Genomic DNA, 27,935 nt, shown 5'->3' with positions numbered 1-27,935 from the left:
CTTCTGTAAAAGATCGCTCGGTAAGGAAACATGATCAGTTTATTATAGTTTCTGCACAGGGAGAGCAAATAGCATGACCCTAAAGCAGGGAGCTGTGTACACTCTGTCTAGACTAACATGCTAAAGATACACGTATAAACAGACCTTATCTGTTACAACTGTACATGAGGAAGCAGTAGACTGAATTCAGGCCATAAATCACATGAACAGCTACACAATTTTGTGTAGCTTGAATCTAAGCCAGCAGAGAAATCTAGAGTTCTCCTCTGATCACAGCCACAAATGTTTTCACGTCAGCCAGTCCGAATCAGTAACTGGCAGTCAATAGTCTGTAACAGCTGACATTTCTTTCTTCTTTTTTTTTTCCCCCTTTTTTCCCTCCTTTCTTTCTTTCTTAAATGATCTGCAAAGATGCACTCATGGGCAACCCACTGCAACAAGCCAGCCTGCACCAAAAGGAAATATGTATAACTACAGTAAAAACAACCTCCACAAGAAACAGTTATGATCATGCAAAGTACCTATGGAAATGGACATTCATGACCAAAGCCACCAGTGGTCATGAAGACTCCAAAGAGCAGCCCTGAAATGAACACCCTTTCTGTGAACAGCAATGTTGGAAAGTGGAGGGGAGGGGTGAGATGAGACAGAGAAACTCCCTCTCTCTCTGCCAAGCCCTCTACTTATTTTAACAAATGAGCCATTAGCATGTCCAAATTATCTGGCCTGAGCTACAGCCAGCTCACTTTCATCCAAGCCCAGGCCCCAGCCAAACATTAGGAAATTACCAGCTGGGTCCAGTGCTAAGGCAGCAGGCCTGCATATCATCAGCACCACAGCATCACTAAATCCCAAGTTGCAGTCTCCTTCATCACCTTTATTTACGCATTAAACGCACGTGGAAGAGAACCTGCTTAACTGAAGTTCTCACCGCAAAGCTTTAAGATACATTATTACCCACCTCACCCACTGGGATTTCTCTGAAGGAACTGGGGAGGAGAGAGGAATAAAGCTTCTTAACTATAATTCGAGATACCAGTGCAAGAGTTTTACAAGCTCTCTAAAGAGTAGATCTGCATTACCCCTTGAATTAGCATAAACATCTACAGTGGTCTTTTTCAGAAGTCCATGAAATAGGTTAGAACAATCTCTATTACTGCCTTGCACACAGATGTGCACTTGACTAAAGCAGAACAAAAATAAATAAAAAAATAAATCAAACTTCCCAAATACTGACAATTATCTCATTGTCACTTCCTGATCTCTTTGTCCCAGAAACAGAAGGCAGAGACAGGCCAGTTAATTCTAATATGACATAATGGGTTTACTTGCTTACTAAGTGACAGTAATAACCAACAAGGCAGGGAAGAAATTCTTTGTCCAGTGACCAAAAAGCTTGGATATGAAAATAGATCTTTTGTTTTTCTTAAACTTCTGCTTGCTTAAAGACAGCCTCTTTACACATCTTGGCAAGACTTCCTAGACATTAAAGTATGGTGAGTTCTTACATTTCAAAAAAACTAGGAGAAAAAAAAATGGATAGGATTTATGAATACAGAGTACAGTATCCCAGCTGAGAACACCAGATTTCCAGTCTATATTACTTAGCGGTAAAGTGGTATACCTTTTATGACACTGTAGATTACATAGGACCCAGGGCAAAAAAAGCCCTCACATTAAAAACAATCAGATTAGCATAATAGGAGCAGAAAGGAAAAATGCGGGAACATTTGGGGAGCTTTTAATTTTTTTTTCAAGCATTTCAACTCCTGCAACCAATATAAACACATCACTGCCTAGGTCACAGAAGTGCCCTCAGCCAAAAAGTAAGTTCTTATAACATGGAGAATGATACTGGGAGCTAAACAAGGCTTTAATGGCCTCTGTGGCATATAATAGATGTGTAGGACTCAGAACACAGACTGAAACAAGCACACATTAAAGTTTTTAAACCTAATAAAAATGTTCAAGATACAGTGAATTAGCTACAATAATACTAACACATACACCTCTTACCACCATTATGCAATTAAGAATGTATTATTCTGGCTTTCACTCATATAGTTCCTCTTGCAGGAGAGGCCTAAAGCACAAAGCAGAGCCCTGACCCTGAACCCAGCTGAAGGCAGTCACTACTCTCCTTGGTGCTGAATGACTGGGAAATGCCATGTGTCAGCATCTGGGATACCGATCACAGCCAAACAGCATCCAGCCGTCCAGGAATTATCCAAAAACTGCAAGCCCCAGCCACTGAAAAGCAGCACCTCCTTCAAAGATTATAGGGAGGGGAAAATGGGAAGAAGCTCTCTTAAATTCATTTTAGTTCAGAATAGAGCTTAATATTTCATTTCTTAATATTAATTCTTACAGAGATTTTCTAATTCTTCATCTAAATTCTGCATACAAAACATCTGAATTGCCGTTTCAGGTTAGACGAATATCCCACTACCAGGAATCCAACGACAAAGAAAAACACACATGAAGCAGTTACGGAATAATCCGTCCATTCAAAGTTAAGAGGAAACTTGTTCTAGATGTTACATCCTCAGGGATAGTTCAAGCCTGATCCTGGTAGCTCTCTGATCTCAGGGCAACCTGTCCCCCAGCCTGTCTCTTCTGGGGTCTGGAACTAATGTGCATGGTTGCCAGCACCAGTCCTGCACTGCCTCTCTCAGGCTCTTACCACCTCTTCCAGCAAGTCCCAGCCTCTCCCAGGCAAATGGAAAAGATGAGCTCAATTCCCGGAAAGGTTCTGCTCAGCTTGCAACTAGGACAGCAGAGACACCTACCAGGTATGAAGTACATAGTAGGAAGAGGGCTCACTCAGCGCTGATTATGTGAGAACAGCCTTCAAAGTCAATCCTAAATACTAGTGTAAGAGGCATCATCTTCCTTTTTGAGATCCTAGATTCTGAATTGAGATATTTGGAAGAAAATGGAGAGATGGAGAAAAGAGAGTGAGGGAGACTTCGAGCTGGAAGTTAAAGAAAAGGACTCCCTGAGCTGTATAGAAATCTTCTGTACCCAGCTGCCTACATTCAAAGAGTTCTGGACTAGCTGTGTTTGATTTCTGCCCAATGTATTTTCCTTATGATTATCTCTAATGAACTCTGAAATATTTAAAAAAAATAACTGTGAGTGGACTTACCACCTACTAGCAAAGAAAAAAGACACCAGGCCCTTTAGAGAAAGGGTCAGCAGAGGTTCTGAACTTGTGGAGAAAAGCTACTTGGAGTCTATCTCAGGAAGGTCTTCCAGAGACACAGGGCCCTAAGAAGGCTACTAGGTTATAGTAAACATTTTCAATTTCCATATCTGATACCACTTTGGACAAACGGAAAGCTAGGCAAAGAGCATGGAAAAGTCATGCCTTGATCTCCCACCAATAGTGTTATGTTGAATGAACTTAACATACTAAAGTGATGCTTATTCTGCTTTATGTGAGAATTATATGTAGTTAATCATATATGAGTACTGCCCAGTGCATTTATATTCAGTGAATAATGTTCTTCAATAAAATATGAATAGTTAAATGATCAAAAATGTAATTTGTTTAGCTTATAATAAAGTTGCTAATGAGCTTCTTGTAAAAACTCCAACTCATTACAATATAAGATACATACACAGTACTGATCCCTCCTTAGAGTAACACCCAAATTCTTAACTATACACACAGCAAATGGACCCCATTTTAATGTGTTCCCCTCTAAAATGTATTTTAAAGGTAAGTTACCTCTCTGGAGCATAGCAATTCAGTGTCACATGTCTTTCCTTACGCTTTCTCAGAATGGAGTTATTATCTCTTCCATTGGAGTTGGGCAGACCTAAAGCATCTGAACATGAACATATTGCTTCTCAACCCTCAAAGTCACTCTCCAAAGTCTCCTAACAATTTTACAGAGAAGCAGTTTCTTAATTCTTCATTGCTGCCCCTTCTGCACCTGCTCAAGCCTCAGCTGCCTTCTGTGCTCAGTACAACAAAAGAGTTGTCAGAAAGCACAAAGTAGTTACAGCCACTCCTTTTCCTTTCTTGCTTCTATTTGCAATAGGCCCAGGACAGTCAGCATTTCTTCTAGATGCTTCCACTTTTTACTTTTGTCAACACAGGTGAAGGCTGATCATTAGCTACCTTGTTCATATAGGTAATTGTTCTCTTTTCAAATTACGCAAATTACATGCACAACAGCGTGCAGTTGGTGAAGAAAGGCTGGAAAGAAGGTGCTTTTCATCACCATCACAGTATCAGAGATATTCCACTTGAAGTTCTCAGCTGAAGTACCTGAATGGAGAATGTAATCATCCTAGACTGTCTGTGTAGTCAATGCAGACGGATAGGTATCTCCAGAGGATGTCAGATGCTAAGACCAAAATCATCCTATAAAGGTGCCTGCCTCTCTCAATACAGAGGAAACTTGGGCGACTTATATTTCTGGAATAGACACTTCTGTTAAACACTTAAAGAGTTATCTAGGATGAATTTAAGCTACTCTTCCCAACATTCAAACTATCTTCTCTTTTCCTTAACAATATCAGAGGGATGAACAGTATCTAGGACACATAACAGTTCTGGTCATGTAGTTTACCGGACGTCTTAGTAACTGACACAAAGGACAGTTTAAAGAAAGAAAGAAAGGGAAAAAAAAAAAGTTGTGATGACATCCTCACACATACACAAGCACTCTCAGTAAATTTACTGTCTCTTTTGCTATCTCCTCCTGTTCCAAGAAACAGCAGTCCAGATTTTCATGCCCTGTTGGCTCTGTTGCACACTGCAGATATATAAGCAGATGACTGATGGATTCTACACTATGGAAGGCCTATTTATTGGCAAATGCACACTTGAAAAAGGATTCCAGATCTCTGAGCCACAGCAGGGCTAACAAGGTCTATAGAGCAGTAGTTTCAAATGTATATTTAGTATCTGACATCTTGTTCTTGGTTAAAAAGAGTAGCTTCAGGTCACCTATAAAATGGGTACTTATTCTAATTCTTAGTGAACCAGGTATTCAGAAATAAGTAATACGAGCATAAATTCTAATTGTGTGTCATTAAAAACAGAATTTGCAGTAAAATTCCTTACCTTTGTCTACGAGAACTGATCTGAATTGAACAGGGTATTTTCACACATTTTCAGAAAGCTCTGGCAATTCCCCATCTGAACACTGAGTAAGCTGATGGCACTCAGGTCCCAACACATTCAGCCAGGGTGTCCTTAAGCATCCTTTGGCATGCAAAAGCTACAGTGTTTGCTCCTTACCTGGCCTATATGGCACATATTCCAGGAACAATCCTTCTGTCCACTATCTCTTCATAAAAATATGATCCAGGGATGAGAGCTGATACTGAAGACCCTACACTAGTTTAATCATAGCTTTCCCAGGGCTCTGCTCTTACAGGCACTCTGGATTTGCAGTTGAGAACTAACACACCATCTTTACCTTACTTAGATATGTACTTCTCTGCTTCCCTTTGCTGGAGTGTATTTGGACAAAAAACAGAATCCTATGATGAATCTGGGATCTTTTTCTCCCACAAACAGCTCCTCTACTGAATCACATCATGCTGCCCTATCACTCATGTAAAGAATTTCCTTCCTCCTAGGCTGGACAGTTAAGCAAACCAAGCTTCTTTGCTACAAGAGTCAGCCAAGCTTCCTGTAGCTCAGCAAGTCCCTCAAAATCTTATTTATAAACTTTCTTTGTTCTACTTTTGGAAAAATACCAAGCGTTCCCACTGCTTTCCCTGCAGATTAACTTGGATGAAGCATCTTTTCCTAAGACTCCAGCACCAGCACCACTTCAGTGGGTGCCGTAAACGCTAATGGTCATCTATTATTCCTGCTCTGGGTCCCAACAGCATATCTCCTGAGGCATCCCATGATAAAGAGACAGAACCAGAATTCATAAACTACAAGCTGATATTCCATAAATCCTCACAACAATTTCCAAACCAATTCTTACTCCTTGCTCAAGGAGCTTTTCAAAAATCAAGCAAGTCCACCAGTAAATCTGGAAATCTGTAACTCCAAAAGGAAAAAATGTTTGTGTTCTTGGCAAACAATTATATCAACCAAGGGGTGATCTAGCATCATAAACCCTCACTTGAATCTCAGAAGAGATTCATTCTTGAGTTTTTCCACAGATGAATGAAGAGGAAAGTGCATTGAACAATTTACGGCCAAATAAATGCAGAACCTAAGTGAAAAAGTAAGTGATTTCATAATTACATCAGCAGATCTCCTGCTTCTCTATATGGAAGAAGATTCTGCCTAACCCAGCATTCAGCAGTTTTGGCCTAACTTTGAAAAACAAACACAAACAGAGCTGTCTTTCCTTCAGTTCTTCTTAAGTCCAAAAACTTAGGAAACACAATTTTGTCTTCAAATTTCTCCCATACAATGTCCATGGCATTATATAGAAGTATGATGACATATAAATTTATCCCATTATGCCAAATATTCTGTTTTTTTTTTTTTTTTATGAGAGAGTTGTTGTTGTTGTTGTTGTTGTTTTAACCTCTTCCTTTGAACTGGCCTAAAATTTCTCAGATGCCACAGTAAGATCCACACTTCTGTCTGGGAAGAAGTTTCCCCGTGCTGCGGCACAGTTATCGTCCATGATATGTATAAGGCATACAAATTTGCACAGGCAAACAAGACTGAAAATCCAAACCTAGTTGGAATGATGTTCTTATCACAATATAGCAACAGTCTTAAGATGCAGGCTATACTTTTGTTTTCTCCCCCTCAGATGTATTTTTCCTAAGAGCTTGTAAAAAGGAACATCATCATTTTCAATGTAAATAATATTGAAGATTCAGTCAAAACACCCTGACAAATGACAACAGAAATGCTAAACAGATGAAAAAATATATATATATTCTAGTGAACACAGAGGAAAATACTCAGACTGTAAAACTCTGATGAATGCTGTTGAGCTTTCCTCAGCTCAAGGAGGTTCACTAAGTGAAAGTTTCTGTTGCCCACAACCTGGATGGGGTTGGTGGAAGGGGATGAAGAGGGAGGTTTTGAGGAAGGCACTGAAGGACTGAAGTCGGGAAAAATGTAATGAAAAAGAACTGTCCTTCTTCTTTCCTCCCATCACTTAAAACATAAAACACTGAAGATTGCTTTTGTTCAAGCAGTTATTTTCTACTGTGGGCTTTTTTTGTTGTCACTTTTAAGTCCCCTGGACACAAATGTATGGAAAATGATTGCGCAAGATATACTTGAACAAATCTTCTCCAAAATGATAAACAGCAATTATCAGCAACCTTTCCAGAGAGAAGGATCATAATGGATGTGCACTGGGATAATTCTCCCATTCATATCATTTAGGGGAATGACACCACATACAGCACATAGAAATGAAATTCCACTATACATCTTTTTTCTGACACTGTAACGAACACTCAAAGGAGGGTATTGATCCTGCAAATGTTCTTATCCTGATCATATTATCTCTGAAATGGAAGCTCAAAGGTGGAAAAAGCAAAAATGTTTTCTAACTCAAACTCTAGCACTACCATGTTTGTAGCTTATACCATCTTTTGTTTGTTTGTAAGTCCTGCAACATAAGTAAAAAACTAAAACATCAAACAAGGTTTCATAAACTAAATAGGCAAAGCTAAACAAAGACAGCTTCAGTATCCCCAGGGAAGGTTCTTTGCAAGGAAAATCCTGCATATTCTAGATCCTGAGACTGTATCGTGACTCACACAGAGAAATGTCATGTGATGCAATTTCTTCTGCCATTAAGCATGACCCATCTAGAAAACCATATATCTGCCCTGTTTGGATACATAGAGTGAATATCTTGGGACCTTTTATTTGGAAATCTTTGATGTGACCCTTAGACTGGCTGAGTGCTCCTCAAAGACCAGTCTTTTTGCAATCGCCCCAGATCTGTCCTTTGCTAGGAGCACAGGCTTAGCTTAGAGCAGCTTCACAGCTATTCTAACTTCGATCACTCTTCACAAAGACCATTCTGACAGTTCACCTACTGCAGAGAAGCTCTTGCTACATCTTTGCTCCTAAGCCGGGTCCTGACCTATTTGTCCTGTCCTAGAGGATAGTGAAAGCACATACAAAGCTCCCTGCAGCAGAAATTCACAACTGGTCAGTTAATCTAGTTTAGATCCGCTTTACACTGCCCTCAGGCCAGGCTCCAGCTTATGCAGGTTGTGTACTTCAGTTCTTATTTTGTCCATTAAAACTAAGAGATAAAAATATTTTGTTATAGGCGCAACACAAGATTACAGTAAATTAAAAAAAAAGTATGGAACTATTTCAAATACAGTAGAAGGCTTGATGGCATCCACTGGACAAAAAAAAATAGATACAGCTGCAGTCAAAGTCACTGCTTAGCCAGAGAATTACACATCAAACTGAAATTGAATTGCTCGCCTGAAGAATGGAGGAAAACACACACATACAAACTCTGTCTTTTCTTTTCCTTCCACCCAAGCCCCCATTGCTTCTAAGTGCCTGACAAACATTTGTAGGGATAGACCCTAACAAAGTCTCTCAAAATTGGTAAGTCAGTACACGCCTTTGCACAGAAAGGACACAGACCAAGCAACAAGGTTTCATAATTTTTCTTTTCAGTTATAAATGGAGGCAGATATAATGACAAATATATGTTTCAGAACGCTGAATGTGTTATTATAGCAGAATACTATGGGATTCCAAACACTTCCCTTTCCACCTCAAATTACATAAAGATAACGATACTCAAGATTGCTCACACAAATGGCCCGTTTCAATTTTTAAAAGTCTGATTTCTTATTCTTTGTGCAGTGATATATATATATATATTTTTTTTTTTTGCCCTGCTGATCTTATCTGTTTCCTCACAGCGTTCTGTCAGTGCTGGGATACACTCGTATTTCTTGGCCTTGGGGGTACGCTGCAAAGACCACCTGTCTGAACAATCCTTGGCAGGGGATTGAAGCAAAGGAGAGTAAAATTCGTCCCGCGGGAAAATGCAAAGGGGACTTTAAGATGGATTGGGCACATGACTGGTGGTCAAATGATGTATGGTAGACATTGGTTTGTTTTTGACTTCTTGCCTATGTTCTTCTACAGCAACAACTATTTCCACCCCAAACTGTAAACAAGGACACATTACAGTAATTTCCTGTTGTGGGAAGCAAGATACAAGTTCTCACCGAGTCAAAACCAAACAGTTTTTTTCAGGGAATGCACTGAAAAGTCTTTCTCTTCACGGTAAATAACAATAAGACTTATATTAGTTAGCAATCCTAACTGGGCACATGTAGAGCTGGTGGATTCATGGCATTCCCTGAAGCAGGTATCCGCATTTGGGGTGCAGCTGTGCAAGAACCACAAATTCCATGCACTTCAGGATCCTGTCTGCTTGGACCAAACAAAAACATGCACATGCACGTGTTTTAAAATTTGAACTGTCTTTAGTTGCAATAACGTTTTGAAAACTGGTCTTTTTACAATTAAATGATCAGAGGTGGGGCTTTTATATCCATCTTACAAAGATTTTTCAAGTTATGTTCTAATACCCCCTACAAGCCCAAGTGATATCATGCAAAAAAAACCAGCCAAACAAAAAACGATGTATTTATAAATTCCCAGAAACACAGAGGTGATACATGTTAATTGATGTTAAGGTATAAAGAATGCTTCCAAGCCAAAACTACAAATAATTTATACTACCATGTAAAGCAAAGCAAGACAATGCTTGCATAAATCTTCCTACTATGCTTGTCACTCTGCTTCAGTAATGTGCATCCTGGTCTTAACATTAGAGGAATTTAGAATTAATGACCCACGTAGATTTATAGGACCAATTACACCTCTCAGCATTACCAATTCGGGGCATCTACAGCCTTAGACAGACATTGGAAGGTCACTTGGAAAACTCACCATTAAGTTCAGTAGATTTCAAATAAGGCCCTTTGCCTATGAAAGAGAACTCTAAATAGGACTCCCTTCCAAAAATCCACCTCTACCAGTAACTCTACAAAACTCACTGTGCTTTTTTTTTTTTTAATTAAGGTAACTGCTTAGCAGCATGGTCCAGTTTAATTCATTTGGATTTTTTCATCTTTTCCAAAAATTTGAAATAAATACAACTGGATTTAATATTAGTCATTATACAGTAGGAAATGACAGAATAGTTTATGTGCATTAATGCAACCATGACAGATATGACTACTGAGTAACGTCTAGAGGGATTGCTCAGCGTTAGTGAAACTGCGAGGAATTCACTTGGCAGCATCCCCAGTAAGTGAGAAGTCCATAAATTAATATTGTCCAGTTGTGGTAACTGAGGATACTGAAATTCATCTTTGCTCACAGACAGCACTGCACACAAATTGCTCAATGTAGATAATTCCATATGTTTTTGTGTTTCCCTTCCCCCTTTTCAGCTTCCTTTGAGGAACTCAGAAGTGTTGGGAGTGATGCAAGGCACAGAACTCAATAATCATGCATGTTACACAACAGAGCAAGTTGTGAAATGAAACAAAAGTGGGGCATTTTTTATATTAAAAAAAAATAAAATCCAGTCTTCGAAACTGTTTTCTCCACTTACAAATTTTAATGAAGAAAAAAAATGCATCAGAAAATAGCTGGTCAGACTTCTGCCTGGCATGAATTAAGCCATTTAAGTACTTCATAAACACAATTTATAATAAAAACACCAATAAGCACCTTTAACTATAGCACCACTGCCAAATGCCACCATAATTAGGCAAGAAATGCTCTGCTTTGAGTCACGAACAGAATATGCGCAACATTATTTGCTATACAGGATCATGCCATCCAAGTGCAGGCAGCAACATTTTTTGAGAAATTCACTGAAAGATAACACCTGACTTAAAAGGTTCGCATAAATTTAGTTAAGGAGCAAATTCAGAGATTATCTTCAATTACTGAGATAATATCATGGCTTCTCTCAGGAGAGAAAAAAGGAAAAGTTTTTTTCCATATACTATGTAGAGCTTTAAGAATAGTCTGATTTCACAAACAATATCAGCCTCCTACTAATATTCCTTAACTCTGCTTTTCCCTCCCTCAAGTCATTTTTCCAATTATTTTCAACATTTTCTTTGATCGATTAATAAAAAGCTTCTTTCTTGCTACAGATAACAGGTTACAGAATTCCCTTTATATTGGATAGGTTTACCCTGCTCTCAAGAATACTAACTGACAGGTTTTTTTCTTTCACTAAATCTGCAGGGCTCTGGCCAAGCATTGACTTTTTCTGCAGAGAACTCCTCAGTGCTTTCAGAGAGCATGAGGATGACAGCAGGACACAAACCCTAAGTTCCAGCCATTCTAAACTAGCATGAGGACCTTCAATTAATAAGCCAGAAGCCTTTGTTAACCTGAATAAAAGGAATAGTTTTACCAGCTTGTCTGGAAAGGCTGCAGATCTGGAAAACAAGAAAACAAAAGCAAACAAACAATAAAAAACCCTTCAGTTCCTCAAAATTCAATATCAAACTGGTCAGCATGACTCCTCTTTAATAAGTAACGTGGCATCCTCATCTGAAGCAGTGAGGATATATTCACACTATCTACTTTAGACATCTAACTTTGCTCTGACTTAAACACGCCACCGTAGGGTTCCTGTATGCTCAGCAGAGACATTCAGAGACCTCCAGCAGGCAACTTAGAGCCCTTAAGGTGTCTTAGAGCCAAGATGCACTGACTACATCTACATGCAGGCTTCTAATTAAGGGACCTATATTACACGTTCAGAGTGAGACTCTGCAATCCTTCCACAAATTTCAGCATAGTACAATGCTTGATGCACATTGTACATATGAACCTCTGCGTCCCCTTTGCTATTTCAGCCCTAATTGTCTCACTTCATGACAGGCACCTCCACGAGTAAGAGGAAGAAATCTACATACGCATTATGCCTGCAGCCCTCTTTGGGCAACAGAAAATGTCAGGAGTTAAAGGACAGGATGTGCACAGAAATAAATAAATAAATTTGAGATTTATTTTCTTCTGTGCTGAGACCTGGCGACATGCCATGAACATATATTAGTTCTCTTAAGATAACTACTCAAGACATTGATGGAGTTGACAGTGCCATCTTGTAACACTCCCATCAGACCACCGTCGGACTCGTGTTAGTACTGTTCGGGGCAGACCTGCAGCTCCACAGCAGTTTAGCCACTCTAATGCATTTCATCCATCTGCCGGGGTATATTTTGTTAGTTTAAGAGTAAGAAGAAAACAAAATTAATCTGTACACCAAGTAGTAGAGTCACTGGCAAGAAACAGATCTCTTGGATGTAAAACAGGTAAAAAGAAAGCATATATGGCAGAATAGTTAATGGCTTACTACACTGGAGAGGGAAAAAAAAACCAAAAAACCAAAACCCACACATTTTCAGAGAAAGTACCACTTCTCGTGGGCCTTTAAGGATAAAAACAAAGGGTCTAGTCATAAATTATCACAAGATTATTGGCTACTCACCTGCTGTCTTGCATGCACATCAGGCTGCTTTTACAACAAGACTTGTTTGCTCACTTTGCCAAAATGAGTATGTATCTCTCTCTCTCTCTCTCTCTCTCAAAAAAAAAAAAAAAAAAAGTCCATCAAAAATAACTCCCTGATCTACCATCCTTTCAATAGATCTGAAGTGCTCTTCACACACATAGTACACAAGCATCTTGAATTAGCAGGGAACTATTTTTAAATACATGAAGGATAAGATATGAAATTAGTTTCATGGGGAATGAGAACCTTAGAGATTATTTACTTTCCCTTAATTACTTTGACTCACCACTCATTTAGCTTTCCAATAGTACTACCTATTTCATACTCAAATTTTGAAACCTGAGACATGAGAGTATTTTTTTTGAACATTTAAGACTATGGACCTTAATGATACATAACCATATTTCTCAAATTTACTTACCCACATATAAGCTAATTAAAGATACTATATGGTACAAATATACATATATATATATTTTTTAAAACAATTGCCTCAAAGTAAGCATCCGCATGCAAAAGCAAGAACCTTTCTTTGAGCAAACCACATGAAAATTCTGACAAATGGCCAAAATAACCATTCTGATGTAGGTAGCCTGTTACACTACTGGCCTCAAACAATAAAACGCACAAAACAGATTATTAGAAATTCATTTTTGAGAGCAAGACACTCAGGTGACAGGACAAGAAGAGGCTCAAGTTTCTATGTCTCAGAACATTAAGAAATTAAGTGTGACCATACAGCACAGCTGGGCTTCATCCATTATCCATTTTTACTTCATATAATATATGCGCATTTCTCTCACTCACACAGAAGACAAAAAAAAGTTAGAGTTGATGAAATAGGATTTCAGAGCAAAAACACAGTAAGCTTCAAAGGTAAAATTAAAGAAGAATAGTAATAAAAAATAGGTTCTATAATCCCTATAAATTAATTAGGATCTTTTTGACAAAGCCTCATAATATAAGAGAGAGGGAAGAATAAATAGAAAGGATGAAGGGAGCAAAGAAAGTGAAAGTAATATAGAGGATGGTGCATTAAAAGGAAATAGCAACTCTGAAATGAAAAAGAAATGAAAGACATGTCACAGAAACAAGAAGATCAGGAAAAAGAAGGGTTAAACAACTGAAAGGAGAGAAGACAAGACAAAAAGGAAGGAGTAGAGAGGAAGACATACTGAAGGGACAGCTTAAAACCTCCCCCCACACTCTACATTCCTTCTCTTCTTCCCCCTCCTCCCTTCCAAATTACACTGGAAAGCAGAGCTGAACGGGACGCAAATGAAATTTGTTTCATTGGCTAAGGAAGCTTCATTCAGTGTTGATAACTCAGGATTCAGTCTCATCTCTGTCAAGTAGTGGGACTTTTTGCTGGTACTTCTGAACTCCCACAGGAATAAGACTGAGCTCAAGCAATGCCTGACTGATTTTCCTCACTTAAACGCCTGAGACAGTGCATACCATAACATCAGCTCTGGATTTTTTTAGGAAGACTGGTCTTTACTAAGAGAATAGGAGGTGCCAAAACTGTCACAGTACTCCACACGGCAACACATACTACCGCCAACGTGCACCTGAAATTACAAGTTCTCTCATTAAGCAGCATTATCAAACCATTTATAAGGTTATAAAGTACTAGTAAGTCTTCTATCAGCTGTCAACGACTAATTTATCAGAGAAAAATTCTGTGCTGTTAGCAATTAGCAAAGGAATTGCTATGAAATAAATGTAAAGTAGATTTTCTGAAGATTTTAAAAGAGATTTGGGGAGAAAGAGGCTTTGGGTTCCACTTTTCACCAATGAATATTCTGCCATTTCAATAAAACAGTCATTGCAGCTCATAGAAAGAAAAAAGAGAGAACCTGAAAAGAGCACTGTCAGATTGTTTATTAGAATAAAATGAATATTAACAATAGGTAGTAGAAATTCTCTTGAGAATTGACTATTGCTGGATTTTGGATCTCTTCTAGGCTGTCAAGATGGCCAGGTAATCTCACAGTTAATGGTGCATTTCCATATGAATGTTTCAAGAAGTGGGAGGGGTTTGCAAAGCTAAATCTTAAACTTGGAGTTTTCTTTATGCTTTTGACAGAAAACTGTGATGTTCTCTAAAAGGCTGAAATAAGAGACACTTTCAAATCTAACTACACATTAACTAAGGCTTTTAGAAGAAAAATTTTCCACAGAAAATGTTTAAAGAGACACTGGAAGAACTTGCCTCTATATTACTATAGCCAGTAATAAGACACCAGACTTGTCATCATACACACTTTAAAGGCGACAAGCGATCTACAAGCCATAGCAGCTTTGTTTTGCTTTAATAGTAAAAAGCAAGAAGTACATTTTGTTTTAAACAGATTATATGTACATCTTTCACAGATCCATTGCATATTGCTGTGGGCTTCCCAGTGACAAATACATAGAGGTACCAGCAAGTGACTACACACTTTGTACTCCTTGATACGGATGAAAGAATTCAATTCAACTTTTCTATTCTATCCGAAAAAGAGAAATGCCTAGGACAGATTTGTTAAGCCCTGCTTCCTAAGAACAGGGCATCAATGAGGGCTTTATCTGTGTCCGCATCTTCATCTGTTTCCCCTCCAATCTCTCCAGAAAACGGGGCCATCTTTGGGTCAGCATCAGCCAAATTTGACAGAGGGCAGAGTCCTCACATTTTCATGAAAGTAAGTCGCTAAATAGAGGACGGGGGGAATGGCTAATGTCCCATGGTGTGAAGGGCAGGTACTTAACCGTCTTCAGAAAATCCACAGAGGAACTACTACTGAAGCAGAATCTGCAGAAAATAAGGTGAGGTTGGCTCCAGTGCTCACACCACCGTTTATCTGGTCATTCTTTCTGTCCTTCAGAATTCAAAGCAGTCCACGTCAGGCAACTCTTATTTACTGCAGGCCGGACACTCTACAGACACACTTTCAATGGCAGCTACTGTGACAGCTGATCTTCACACCACAGCATTATCCTAATAAACTGCCTCTCAGCCTCAGGGTCTTTGTTCTCATGTAAGTGACCTACAGTCGGTCACCCTGGAACTTATACAAAGCATGACAAGCACAGAGGTTATATGAGTTAATTGCATAGTGACTGCAAAATAGCATGCTTTCTTTCTTTCCACAATGTGGTCTTTCTCTACCGAAAACAATTGGAGTTACACTGTAATTCTAGTTAATGATAGAACTGTATATCTGGATAACTGTATCATTAGCTAATGTTACCACCATATGAGCCTGCCTGTATGGCATTTGACAATGAAATTCAACTTAAGAAACCTCCTCCAGAATGAAGACAACATTGGATTAATCTGATAACTTGCTAGACATTTAGAAATTGAAGACGAATATTCCTTTTATAACCATACTAAAATCCTAAGGAATAAGAATCAGACTGTAATCTGTTATTGTACTATAATTCATGAATACCTCTACAGTTTGAATTACTCAAGACAAACCACCGAGTATCAGAATCTGGCCCTATAGATCTTAATTCTAAAAGAACATTTGACTTATTACTCACATAAAAAGGATGCAATCTCCATCAATACATAATGCACAGGAACCAATTTGTTTCCTAGGAGAGCTCAAAACTCTCTGCCAAAAGGCTCTGCTTATTCTGGTACTCCTAACATATTCTCCTGCTTTTATTGGTCTACAGGCAAGTTTTGTTACTAACTTTCACTTCAAAGTCAGGAGACTTGAACTGGGATCCATTACTCAGTCTTTTCCCTACACACTTTCCAGAACACATGCAACTTTCTTTCTCCAACATAAAACAGCCACTGGAAAACCTTTAAGTTAAGGTCCGTAAAGATTTTATTAGGTAGCACACAAGCCATGCATTACTGAATTCATTTTGTAACATGATTATCCCTCCAATATGGTCTGAAACAGAAAGCACGCAACTCTAAGTAAAAACACAAAAATGACATAATTGAGTCAAAAGTCTATAAATAATCTAGTCTACCATTCTTTTAGTCTATTTTAGCTGTTCTTTAACAACTTGGGATATGTCTATATAAGCCTTTTGAAGATAGATTCAGTTTCTCTGTACCTAGGCTTCATGACGCTTACACACCAGCCAGGGCTGAACCTGAACCTGTGTTAGCAAGGGACCATGCATGAACAAGTGAACTTCTTAAAATATTTCAAGCATAATGGTACAACAAGGCAAAATGCTGAACATTGGGCTGGGAAGAAGATATTTTCAAATCTGTAATATAACCATGTTCAATTGCCAGTGTCTCCTATAATTTTATTGCTACAGTTTTCCATTATTCTGGTACAAAGAGGGATGACAGACTGTAAGAATCTCAATTTCAGTTTAAGTTGTAAGACCATCTTAGTTCTGACTATCCCATTTCCTTTTATTCCACTCACTGGAAGGCTTGGTGAGAATCACAGACAAATAGAGCTGGAGATGACTACAAGACAGGATCTGTTACATGCTTTAAGAATGACACAGTTATATCTACCATGTTCTTGAAAACCTCAACAGATAAGAAATCCACGATATTCACATAGTCCATCCCAGTACCTCTCTACATCCTTACCACCAGATTTTTTTTTCCTAAACTTGTTCTTTCTTGCAATATATTCAACCTATTACTTTTCCTCTACTCATCGTGGACATAGCAAACAGATTTCTCACTCATATGCTAGGCTTCTTCCTCTTCTCAGACTATGCATTAATATGCATTAATATTGTGGTTCAGTTTCTACAGCTTCTGGAGTATCCTTTATTATTTTTCTCAAATATTTAATGCTATTTGTTTGCAAGAAATTTTCTTCCTCTAAACTAGAGTGTCATCAGGCTATAGTTGGTGAAAATCCCTCTGAAACCATCTTTAGTTGCTTTCTTAAGATTAGTTATTCTCAGGGGAATTTCTTGCTCTATAAGAATCATATAAAAGTCATGTTCAATTTCACTTTAAATACACTTGCATTATTGAGGACCACAAAGTAGAGGCAAAAATAAAGACAAGATATTCCTCAGAGGACAACCTCAGAGTAATTGAAGGAATGGAGCACAAATTTTACTTTTTCCAGCCATCTGCTAATCATGCAGCTGGTAACTGTTCTTTCTCACTGAGAATGAACTCTCAGCATTGGGACAAACCTACTTCAGAAGTTCTCATTTTATTTTGTTTTTGTTGCTGCTACTCTTGCTCCTCAGGCACTTACAGAGCACCTCCTTGTCATACAGGTATTCCACGGTATCCCTTAGAGACATGACTGAGAGCATTACAAAGGTCTGCATTTTTCCTTTCATGGATGCTTATAGTCATTCTCTGAACATTTCTCACGTTCAGTGAAACACATATTAATACAAGTGCTGTTTATTTTAGGGGTTGTTTTTTAGTTCTTCATTTCCCCTTATCCATTTAAAAGTGAACCAGTGAATGTAAATCTCTTTAAAAGGGCAACATACAGAGGCTTGCATCTCAACCTATATTGCTCATTTTATGTTATGCTTGATCACAGTGTTAGCACAAAAGGAAGCTTCTTAACAAGTTTTAGGTCTTTATTTTCCTAGTGTTTAAGACATGAGCTGCTACTGCTCTCTGAGCTCCCTAATGACAAAGAAAAACTGTGATTTCTCTTGAATGAAGCTCATGTTGAGGAGCCACTGAAACAACAAGAACAGTGACTTCAGTGATCATCACAGCTATATTTCAATGACAGGGCTGTCAAAGCATCTCATCTTCAGGATTATCAAACTCAATGTTCTGCTCTTTCACTTCAGTTTTCAGTTTCATCTGGCAGCCCATTTGACACCGAAGAACCAAAATAAATGGATTTTCTGCATGATTTCAAGATGACCACAAGTCTTTTCTGTCTAGTTACTCTTGCAACATTTATACTTTAGATAAAGAAGTATTCTTTGATTGCAGTGGGTCAACTCACTCAATTCACACTACTCCATTCTTGGGCAAGATCAGCCTAAACATTTTTACTTTTATCAGATCTGTTTTATTTGTAGTATACAGCAGCAAACAGAATCAACTTCATGGTAAACTTCAAGGTAAACTTAAACGCAAGACTGACAAACTGTCCTTATAAAAAAAAAAAAAAGACTGTGCTGTCAGATGTGCCACCCACTTCCAAATTCTAACCAATGAAACCTGGCTGTGCAGTACACCACTCACTTCCTTCTCTATCCATGAAGAGCAGATTACATTAAACAGTTACTCCGTTCTTTCATTATCAACAAGTGTTCCCTTTCCCTGGAGACTTTATGTAGTTATATAATCTGTCTTAATATTTCTGAGGAAACAAAAATAAATTCCAATTTTTCAACCTTTCCCTTTTACTTAAAAAAGATGTTAATAGTTTCCTGCCTAGACCGAAATTAGACCCTTCTTCTATTCTGCAAAGGAAACAATATAAAGTGCATATTATGTATGTTCTGCAAAATGATACGAGAGTTAAACAAATGTACCTTGGAAAACAAAACTACAAACCCCAACTAATTACGCACGCACTGCACCTGCTTTCACATGTTTTGTGTAATAGTATTAACCTTGTTTACAGAATTAGCAAGAAACTGGATAGCTAAGTAGATTAGCAATAGTATACCGAGCCTTTCACCTGGAGTGTATCAGCTCAAGTTTAGCCCAGTTCCCTGTAGGAGCTGAAAATGTGTGCTCTCTCACAGGCTGCCAGCAAAATAAAAAGGCAATTGTTACCTTGTTCATATAAAATGGGGGATTACATTGCCTCCCCCCCCCCCAAAAAAAAAATGACATCAGCATAAACCATATTTCCTCTCTTTGTTAAGATATGCATAACCTCCAACCAAAAACTGGCCAAGGATCCCTTCATCTGCTAGGAAGAAATTAACCTAAGAGACATTCATTTTAGGCCAACTAACAGAAAGGCAACATAAAGAAGATTCTAAATCAAACTTACTTTCCAAGTCCAATACCTCTGTTCATACTCTGTGTGAAGACTGTGGAAGCCAGATGTGCGTCTGCAGAGGAGGCATGAGTGAGCATGAACAGACGGCCCCTTTACAGCTACTAAAACTGCACAGAGTGCTTGTTCACATCCAGGTGCCTGTCATCTTTAACTGCCAGCAGAGGACTATAAACATATGCTTTTTTGATGCATCTATAACCATACTACCCTGGGCTGTGACCTCATCAGATTTCACAGCTAAGCAGGGTCACGCCTCCAAGGAAAACCCTCAATAAACTAAGTGGATCACTTATTCAGTAAATGCAACTCTTTCTTCTGAGTCAGTGTTGAAGTAATGCCAACATCCATCACAAGTCATCAGAAGAGATTTATCTAAGGATTTTTGCCACTAAAACACAGGCCTCTACCACTGGAGAATGAGAGGGAACTGCTTCACTCGGTAGCAGTAGCAAGCTCTTACTCTGTATGCAGAGGAGCCACTAAATCAGGGTATAACACTGTTTCCCAGAATGTCAGACCAGCAAAATATTAGAAGCAATCTGATACTTTCAGATGAAACAAAGTTATTTGTCATCACTGAAAGCCTTCCTGGCTCTTTTTATAAGCATCCATTCTAAAAGTGTGCTCTAATTCAGGTTATTGCATTCTACTTCCTTAAATTCACCCCATGGCTTTATCAGCTACTTCAGCTACTTCTATTTCATTTCATCTTCACTTCCCTGTCAAAATGCTTCCTAACTGGTATGGGTAATTCTGAAGAGAGTTGTAGAACACTGTTAAACCCTCAACATGCTCTAACCCAGGCACAGTTGTTATATTCTGAAGCATTTTTATATTGTATATAGGGCACAGCCCTCTTTAAAAATCACATAAAGCCAGCCTGTCATACCAAAATAGCTGTTTGTTATCCACTTCAGTCATGGGGAAACTGTTCTTCATCGTGAGTTGATGAGATCTAGTATACCAGACCCAATATCCTAAATGCTAACACCAGGTTAAAAGTATCTGTATTAAAAAAAAAAAAAAAAAAAAAAAAAAAAAAAAAAAAGTCTCATTTAACAACTCTAAAGATAAAGGCCTATTAACAAAAACAAATTGTAATTAAGATTGTTGTTGACCTAATTTCTCCTTGGAAAGATGGCAGACAGAATAATAATCTTGCACAGTACCTTTCAGTCTAAAGGATTCCATCCAATAAGCCTGATCGCAGAAGAGCATTATTAACATACACAGGTAATCTTATGTAAACCAATCTACCCTGTTTCATTACTAGCAAGGACCTAGATTTATCCACTCAATTGTATGGGTTCTTTTTACTCACCTTAGATCTTTTCTGAGGTCCAATCATTGGGGGGGGGGGGGGGGAATGCCCCTCTTACATCAGCAATGCATTGTCAGCAAATTTTTAACCCTTACATTCTGCCTAAGAAAACCTTCCTCCAGCTTCACTCAGCCTCCTCTCTGACCTCCATCACCAACACCATCAACCAACCCTAGAGACAAACTCCAGCAAAACCTGGCTTATATGTCAGAGGATTTACGTGGTCACCTGGGGTGTATCGGGAGGGTATTGACTTTCAGTTACAGGCAGATTGAACCTTACACTTCACACACAAAACCTAGAGACTTATTCTAAGTGACAGCTTCAACACACCCCTTTCTTGCACCATCAAGTAGTTAAATCAAAGGTCAGCCTCATCAAGCAGCTCTACCCCAGATCAGCTTTGACTTGTGTGAGGCACTGATGTGCAAGATGGCTCTTTTAATCATTAACATGCACAGAAAGGTTATTCTTAATCACTGTTTTTTTTTTTTTTTTTTTTTTTTAACCTTATGGTTACCAAAATAGGCTTTGTTTATAAACAGTCAGCTGTCAGGTATCCTCTAAGCACAACAGAGGGGAATCTACCTCCTCCTCTGCAATTTCCATGGCTGTTGGGAAACATTTCCCTATGTCTAAAAGCCTTTACTCTGCACAACCATTTTTTCTGAATACTTGCTTCAAAGTAAAATGAATTACAAGAGACTAGGGTAATAACATCATTCCAGGCAAGGGCTCCTCAAGACAAGTGCCAGCTATTCCTCGAACCTGCATCTTACCTGGAGAAGCTTTCTCCCAGGCTGAACAGATGTGGGAGACATTTAAATCAATGCACCCTGGGAAAGGTTACTCATGTGTCTGTCCCCTCTCTTGGCCTTTTTGAGAAAACAAGCCTCTCTCTCCTCCTCTTTCCAGGGCGATAGCAGTCATCAGGACTTGCACTGTGCACAGTCCAGCCAGATCACAGGAGACAGCTGTTATGAGCCCAGGGCATCATGATGGGGGGGGGGGGGGGGGGGCAGAAAGGAAGCAGTAGTACCTGCTAACTATCCATCATTGCCACCTGATGGCAGTAAGCTTCATTATATGATTAAACAAAATGTTGCAGAAGCTGTAATCTCTGTGCCCTCTGCACCATGATGGGATGCTCATTGTTTTCAAAAGGGAAAACAAATGAAAAAAAACAGAGCTCTTTACTAGAAAATCTATTGCAGCTGATCTTTCCACAAACACCTCCCAGCACTGACTCAACCTGAGCCCACATTATGACCCTGTTCCGAGTCATGCATTTATAAAAGCATTTTTTAACCACCTGTCTTGGCACTGAAAATTGCTTGGCCAGAGTACGAACACTCCAGTTTGAGAAAAATCAAGTTGAGGATGGCTGGCCCAATATCTGACCTAGTTTCTCCTGTAACCTTCAGCTGAAGCTAGAACAAAATATACACACAAAAAAGGGATGTTAGATCCTGTATTCCATGTCCTTCAAAATGCAGGATTTCTTCCCCTAGTATATTTATTAATGACTTGTCATCTTGTTTTAAATGTCCGAGAAGTAGGGCTTTCACTATCCTTGGACCTCTCTAGACTCTAATGCATCTTTCCATCATGAAGTTTTTGCTCAATATTCACCTTAAGCTTTTACTTCCTTCATTTCTATGTTTACTCCTAGGTATTCTCCCATGTGCTGTACTGAGAAATCTGATTCTTTCTGTTGCGATACATTTCAAATATCCAAATGTAAACCTATTTCCCCTTATTCAGTGCTAGGCTCTGCATACATCTATTTCCGAATATTTGCCCTCAAGCTAGTTCCTCCAGACCCCTGAGTATTTTGTTGCTCTTCTTTGAGCTCCATTCAGTTTGTCAATAACTTTCTGATGATATGATATTCAGAGTTTTCAGATGTGTTCACAGCAGAGTCTGGTAAAAAGGCAACCCCACCTCTTTGCTCCCTGACATTGTACCTTTTGTTGCTGACTCAAAGACAAATTGGTCTGTTCTGTAATCAAATCACACTGCAAAATCATGTATTGCTTCCTGCTGGGTATTAATTTTAGATTCTTTCCAGCACTACTATTATCCATCAGTAAGTTCCCATCAGGAACATTTGAGACCTCTCACCAAGTGAGATTGCATTTTACCCAGTTTTGTTCCCTTTTCTCTACTATCCTTTAAGAATTCTATTCAAGTTCTGTTTATTCCAAAGCAAAGATGATGTTAGTTTCAAAGGTTATAGGTTTTGCTCGAGGCCCCTATTCAACAAAGCATTTAATTACATGCCTAACTTCAACCGCATGCTTAAATCCCATTGATCTCAGCAAGCAGAGATGAGCTTAACCATATGTTAAAAAAAAAAAAAAAGTAAAAGTTAGGCATGCAAGTCGATGCTTTGCTGAATCAAATGCTCGGTTTCTGTAAATCACTTGGATGGTTTATTTTCCATATTTGGCAAGAATTGACAGCTCAGTGCTTTTATGTTACAGGATTTAAAAATGAAGCTTCAAGAGAGTCCAAAATTGACATCACACATATGTTTGTTTCTTAAAGTAAGAAAAGAAAATAAATACTTAAGTAAATATGTAACAGAACAACAATCATTAAGCCTATAGGATTTAAACATGAATAAGTAACTCTATATTCTTGTTACTGCAGTACTCTCCTTAAAAAAAAAAAAAAAAAAAAAGCTGTCAAACCCCACAAAACTACAGGACTACAGCACATGTATCTCACATAAGATATGCAGGACATTCCCTGTTAGTTCATTAGCCTCTACCATCATTTTGTAGTTAAATGGAGAGAACAAAGCTGTCAATTTCTTAATTCATATATACCAAATAGCCTTAAATGAAACAGACTAAACACAGTGTTCCAACAAGGATGGATTTGGAGGGGGAGAAGGGGAAAGGAGGTACTAGGCTTTGGTTTTTGTCATGGGATGACTATTTTCATTAGTTTCCAACCTACATGACAGCAGATGTAAGGTTTTACATTCATCATTAGCAATAAATGCAGTTGCCATAACAGGAGTTTCATGGAGAGCACTTAAAATCACTTCCAAATGTCTTCCATTGTTCACGTGCAGAACAGTTCACAAGCTCCCCCCCCGCCCCCGCTTTTTTATATATTTTTTTGTACTTTTTGGTTTTTTTGCCTTCCCTCATTCTGCTGTCTGGTAAACACAGGCAGAGGCTGCCTGCGGGGATTGCATTTAGTTAGCCATACCAAGTTTAATCTGTGGACTACCTGACTGTAAGATTCCAGGTTTGGGAGGACTGCCATCAAAATGAAACACAGGAGAAAAAGTGGAAAGTGAGTACTTCCTCTCAAACATAAAGCCTTCCAAAAATCAATTAACATGTTCTAAACTAAGCTGTCCACATGTACCAGGGTAGTAAAATGCATGATTTCCAAAATACATAAGAAAGTAGCTGCTCTTTGATACTTATCAGAATTATAATATTCTCTGACTGTTCAACCATTTTTATTCAAGTGCTATAATGTTTTCCTACCTCAGTACTTGAGATGAACCAAAAAAGATATCTATAGGCAATATAAATAAACTGTACATGACAGCACATTGAATCTCTTAAGTAACACTGTGAACCCCCAAAGTCACTCACAGAATGCAGTTCCCATGCTTAGCACAAATTCTGTTGTTTAATAATGCATACATAACCAAAGTTGGCTGTTTTCCCCACAGCAAACCTTCCTTGTGATTTTATAGTTTCCAAGATGCATTCAGTGGTGTTAAAAACTCGCATGTAATAAACACCTCTGCTTCTGCAGATTCACTGATGAAACCAATGGGAAAACTATCACTGTTTTTTATTCATGGGTAAATACCGCTGGATACAGAAAGCAGAGGTAAAACTCCAGTGAACAATTTTTGCGACTTTCTACTACAAAGGAAGGAAAGGTGGCAAAGGTGCAAAATCGTAGCATCTCCTCTGTTACGTTGTACATGCAGCTACTCATCTGTGACCACTCGTCGCCTTTTCCTACTGCAGTTCAGTATCTCCAGCGGCCGCCTAAGCAGTAACACCTGCTGAAAAGCTGAAACCTGATAGGCAGTAAGTACAGACACAGGGTTAGATCCACAACCTGCACTAATGGATTTTTTCAGATAGATGGCAGTGCACAAAGTGCATCTGAGATCGGTCCAGTGTCGAGATTCCACTTCAGTGCTCTGACACTCCAACCAAGGGAATTATTGCATTATCAGAACCACTTTTAGAAACATCGTGGCTTAGGACCCAGTCCTGCTGCACTGTGATGGCTCTTCTTTTCCTTTCAAAGGGGTGAACTGGGCGCCAAAGATGTAAACACGGCAAAGCAGCACTTTGGGTTTCACTTCCTTTGTCACTCAGGGGAATGGGATTTTTTGACTACATGCTAACAAATGTAGTTTTAAAACACAAAGATAAAAGCTGATTAACAAGATAAGGTCCAGAAAGAGATTGCATACTATATCTAACAGTAGATCATAAATCAGATTTCCAAGGGTCTGTAATAGCATAGATTTAAAAATATTCCAGCAATACTAACAGGATATTTCAAATCACTCTTACTAGCAAAAATTCTACAGATATTACTATTTTTGTGCCCTATTCATTCTAACAGACACTGTTATAAAGCTAAGAGCAGCAGAGTCAAATCTTAACCATTTAATTGCAACTCCCGGTAAATCTCTTCCTCACAAAAAGGAAAATATTAACAAAGCAGCTGAAACAAATAGGAGCAAATCTTACTACACAATTATTAGTTCTGTATCTACTTCAGGGTTTTGATATACAGCTATCACGATGTGGAAGCATCCACCATCGTTTTGTTTTCTGTTCACAGTAGGGGGTTGCTAGGAAACAAAATACTATTGTCTGATTTCATGATCTATTGCCTGGTTTGCCTAGCAATAGTGTCTTCTAAATCTATTACTGGATTATTTTATAGGGAGATTAAAACTAACATTGAAACACATGCACAGAGAAAGGAACAGTAACAATGCCTCAAAATTCAAGGGAAAGAATGCAAATATTCCAGGTCAGAGAAGACAAACTATCCTAAGGAAAAATTAACTTAAGTAGTCTAGTGATATTTATATGCATACACACACTCACACGTGTATCATCGTTGCACTGTTGTATCTATAGTTTTGTCCGACTTGTCAGAGACTCTTGCTGCTGAGGATACACAATGTTCTCTTACTACTTGAGAGCTACTGTACGCTGTAAGTTCTGTAAATACCACATGCTGCAGAACGCCTGGTGTAGGCAAACAAATAAACTGGAGTCATTTTTCTGGAATTCAGCTCCGGGCTATGCTGGTGTCCTAAATTCTTTATGTAATATTTTTTTGCACGTTAGGACAGATATAAAAGTCTAAGACAATTCCCTTTGCCCCCCCCACACACACTTCAGTGTAAAATAAATAAATAAATAAAAGCACCAGGAAAAGAGATCTAAAATAGAAAGCCACAATAGCAAATTTCACATATTTTGACAGTGACAAAACTTCCTAGAGCAAGAGATTAAAAAACTATTAAAACCAGACAAATGTGGGTGCCTATGAAAGCATCCCCACAACACATTGGAAGGAGACCTCAATAGCAAAAAACAGTCATACTTAAAAGCAGACAGATGAATAGACTTATGCACACAGTCATACAGAAAAGGTTTTAAATAAAACCTGCACAGCAGTTATTACTCTTTTATGCATATCTACAATTTCACACCATGCACCAAATGCACTATTTCCAAGTGCTCTCAACTTATTTATTAATGCCTATGAATTTTACCATTCCATTCTAAATCTGAGAAAAAAATGAATGAGGTACATTGCAAAAGACATCAAAGCTTTTGACATATTACTGCAGAACTTCCAATAATAATAATAATAATAATGAAGTAATAACATGCAACATAGAAAATACACAATTCATTGGGAAGGATCCGAGAGCTTCTTGCCCCTCCTGCCCAGAGCGAAACGCAAGACAGCTTTTTCCATACCACACAACAGCAAGCCACCTCTAGCGATCAGATCAAAGGAAGGAGAGACGGCCACGACCCACAACCAGTCCCGCTCGGTGCGACGGTGGGATCCGGCTATCCTCCAGCTGGTCACCTACCACAGCAGCGCTGCCCCTCGCCGGTCGCACGCCGCGAGCCTGTCACCCGCTGCCTCACTGAAACCTGCCTCAAAGCAGGCACCCAAGGAGCGGGGAGGAGGAGGAGGAGACGGCTGGGACAGTCAGTCACCTCCGGAGCTGCCACCAAAAAATGTGCTGCAACTGCCTTGCCGGGGCTGGGGACGCCCGGGTCCTCGCGGCTGCAGCCGCAGCCCGATAACTCTCGGCGCGGCGGGGGGGAGCAGGGGCTGCAGGCGGAGGCACCCTGGCGTCCGAGCCCGGCTGCCCGGCGGAGGCGGCGCGGCCCGGGGCCGCAGCTGCGGGGCTCCCCCCGGCGTGAGCGCCGTCCTCCCCGCCGCCGCCGCAATTAAAAAATAAATAAATAAATAAATAAATAAGCGAACAAACAAACAAGCCCGCTAGGGGAAAAAGAGAGGGGGAAAAAAAAAAAAGGCCGGACCCCGAACAACAACAAAAAGCCGGCGCCCGGGAGAGCAAACTTTCTGACTCACCGGGGAGAGCCAGTGCCCGGGACTGCCGCGGGGGCGCCGCGGGCAGCGGCGGGGGCGGCGCACGGCCCCGCGGCGCCGGAGCCGCAGCCGGAGCCGCAGCCGGAGCCGCAGCCGGGAGAGGCGGGTGCCGCCGGCGGGGCTGCGGCGGGGCCGGGGGCAGCGCGGCTCGCCCCGCTCCCGCCGCCCTGCCCTCCCCGCGCCTCCGCAGCGCCTCCCCGGCCCCCGCCGTACCTACCGGCTGCCGGCGCGGGGCCGCGGAGCAGCGGGCGCCGCCGCCGCCTCCCCCGACGGCGCTGCAGCGGGCCGAGGACGCCCCGCGGCGGCGGGGAGCGCGGGGCCGGCGGCGCGGGGTGCCGGAGAGGCGGCGGCCGCCGATGCACAGGCAGCGCGGTGCCTCCGTGCGTGTGTGTGTGTGCGTGTGCCGGGGAGGGATGCTGCAAGGGACCGAGGGAAAATTCTCCCCTCCTAGCAAAGCCGCCGACAAATGGCAAGGCAGGTGTGCAGGGGAGGCAAGGCTCCCGGAGGAGGAGGAGGAGGAGGAGGAAGAAGGGG

General features: G+C 39.9%; 1 protein-coding gene across 7 annotated transcripts in view; it reads right to left on the bottom strand.

Moving 5' to 3' along the window:
- Positions 1-27,668, bottom strand: part of ENOX1 (ecto-NOX disulfide-thiol exchanger 1) — a 367,098-nt gene extending 339,430 nt beyond the window's left edge. For 3 of the 7 annotated variants that reach the window (XM_067292384.1, XM_067292410.1, XM_067292413.1), the window contains exon 1: positions 27,619-27,668. The gene's annotated coding sequence lies outside the window, so the exon portion shown is untranslated. Of the gene's footprint in view, positions 1-12,470; positions 12,527-19,417; positions 19,459-26,871; positions 26,885-27,383; positions 27,402-27,618 lie in introns of those variants that run through there. The other 4 variants (XM_067292401.1, XM_067292403.1, XM_013948353.2 and 1 more) reach the window with 4 other exon arrangements.
- Positions 27,669-27,935: the final 267 nt, after the last annotated feature.

Source organism: Apteryx mantelli, chromosome 1, assembly GCF_036417845.1.
Source record: "Apteryx mantelli isolate bAptMan1 chromosome 1, bAptMan1.hap1, whole genome shotgun sequence".
NCBI lineage: Eukaryota > Metazoa > Chordata > Aves > Apterygiformes > Apterygidae > Apteryx > Apteryx mantelli.
The sequence above is the reverse complement of the archived record's forward strand: the minus strand, read 5'-3'. Positions and strand labels throughout refer to the sequence as shown.